The sequence below is a fragment of the Odocoileus virginianus genome, chromosome 30 (genome assembly GCF_023699985.2).
Source record: "Odocoileus virginianus isolate 20LAN1187 ecotype Illinois chromosome 30, Ovbor_1.2, whole genome shotgun sequence".
Classification (NCBI taxonomy): Eukaryota; Metazoa; Chordata; class Mammalia; order Artiodactyla; family Cervidae; genus Odocoileus; species Odocoileus virginianus.
The window spans coordinates 27,528,687-27,531,446 of NC_069703.1; positions in this window are offsets into that span (position 1 = coordinate 27,528,687).

The window sequence follows — 2,760 nt, forward strand, 5'->3', positions numbered from 1 at the left end:
AATAGCAAGGAGAAACAAAAAAAAAACCTTCCTAAGTGAACAATGAGAAGAAATAGAGGAAAACAATAGAAGGGGAAAGACCAGAGATCTATTCAAGAAAATTAGAGATACCAAGGGAACATTTCATGCAAAGATGGGTACAATAAAGGACAGAAACAGTATAGTCCTAACAGAAGCAGAAGATATTAAGAAGAGGTGGCAAGAATACACAGAAGAACTGTACAAAAAAGAACTTAATGACCCAGATAACCATGCTGGTATTGATCACTCACCTAGAAACAGACATCCTGGAGTGCAAAGTCAAGTGGGCCTTAGGAAGCATCACTACAAACAAAGCTAGTGGAGGTGATGGAATTCCAGGTGAGCTATTTCAAATCCTGAAAGATGACGCTGTGAAAGTGCTGCACTCAATATGCCAGCAAATTTGGAAAACTCAGCAGTGGCCACAGGACTGGAAAAGGTCAGTTTTCATTCCAATCCCAAAGAAAGGCAATGCCAAAGAATGTTCAAACCACCGCACAATTGCACTCATCTCACATGCTAGCAAACAATGCTCAAAATTCTCCAAGCTAGGCTTCAGCAGCACATGAACCGAGGACTTTCAGATGTTCAAGCTGGATTTAGAAAAGGCAGAGGAATAAGAGATCAAATTGCCAACATCTGCTGGATTATAGAAAAAGCAAGAGAATTTAAAAAAAAAATCTGCTTCATTGACTACACTAAAACCTTTGACTATGTGGATCACAATAAACTGTGGAAAAAAATTCTTAAGAAAATAGGAATACCAGACCACCTTATCTGCCTCCTGAGAAATCTGTATGCAGGTCAAGAAGCAACAGTTAGAACCAGACATGGAATAACAGATTGGTTTCAAACTGAAAAAGGAGTACGTCAAGTATGTCACCTTGCTTATTTAATTTATATGCACAGTACATCATGCAAAATGCCAGGCCAGATGAAGCTGGAATCAAGATTGCCAGGAGGAATATCAATAACCTCAAATACTCAGATGACACCACCCTTATGGCATAAAGCAAAGAGGAAGTAAAGAGCTTTTTGATGAAGGTGAAAGAGGAGAGTAGAAAAGCTGCCTTAAAATTCAACATTCAAAAAACCGGATCATGGCATCTGGTTCCATCAGTTCAGTTCAGTTCAGTCACTCAGTCATGTCTGACTCCTTGTGGCCCCATGAACCACAGCACACCAGGCCTCCCTGTCCATCACCAACTCCCAGAGTCCACCGAAAACCCATGTCTATTGTGTCGGTGATGCCATCCAACCATCTCATCCTCCATCGTCCCCTTCTCCTCCTGCCCTCAATCTTTCCCAGCATCAGGATCTTTTCAAATGAGTCAGCTCTTCACATCAGATGGCCAAAGTATTGGAGTTTCAGCTTCAACATCAGTCCTCCCAGTGAACACCCAGGACTGATCTCCTTTAAGATGGGCTGGTTGGATCTCTTTGCAGTCCAAGGGACTCTCGAGAGTCTTCTCCAACACCATAGTTCAAAAGCATCAATTCTTCTGCGCTCAGCTCTCTTTATAGTCCAACGCTGACAACCATATATGACCACTGGAAAAACCATAGCCTTGACTAGATGGACATTTGTTGGCAAAGTAATGTCTCTGCTTTTTAATATGCTGCCTAGGTTGGTCATAACTTTCCTTCCAAGGAGTAAGCATCTTTTAATTTCATGGCTGCAATCACCATCTGCTGGTTCTATCACTTCATGGCAAATTGATGGGGAAATAATGGAAACAGTGAGAGACTTTATTTTCTTGGGCTCCAAAATCACTGCAGATGGTGATTGTAGCCATGAAATTAAAAGACGCTTGCTACCTATGACCAACCTAGACAGCATATTAAAAGCAGAGACATTACTTTGCCAACAAAGGTAGTCTAGTCAAAGCTACGGTTTTTCCAGTAGTCATGCATGGATGTGAGAGTTGGACCATAAAGAACACTGAGCACTGAAGAATGGATGCTTTTGAATCGTGGTGTGGGAGAAGACTCTTGAGAGTATCTTAGACAGCAAGGAGATCCAGTCAGTCCATCCTAAAGGAAATCAGTCCTGAATATTCATTGGAAGGACTGATGCTGAAGCTCAAGCTCAAGCTCCATTACTTTGGCCACCTGATGTGAAGAGCCAACTCATAGGAAAAGACCCTGATGCTGTGCAAGATTGAAGGCAGGAGGAGAAGGGGATGACAGAGGATGAGATGGTTGGATGGCATCACCTATTTGATGGACATGAGTTTGAGCAAGCTCCAGGAGTTGGTGATGGACAGGGAAGCCCGACGTGCTGCAGCCCATGGAGTCTCAAACTGTTGGACATGACTGAATGACTAAACTGAACTGATGCATATTTTAAAAATCCTTAGTATGAAGTACCTTCTGCATAACTTCCTACTCAGTTTTCTCTCTCTCTCTCTTTTTTTTTACAGAGAATGACTTTATTAAAGTTGTATATCTAGATATAGAGCTATACCTTTATCCCGTAGGCTCTTTTACTAACCAAGCTAACTAGTCCTTTGTTAACCATCTTCATATCCTGCTCAGTGTTCCTGTCTCAACACCAACTAAGGAGTCATCTCCAATTAATGGGAGCTTCCCTGGAAGACGAACTTTCCTTCTTGTTAAACTCTGTGTATCACTCAAAGACCCTGTAATTTTAATTAAGATCCAGATAGATTATCAATAGTCCCTGGACAACCAAAATTTCAGCTAATGATTTCTCTCATTCTGTCATCGTGTGATAAA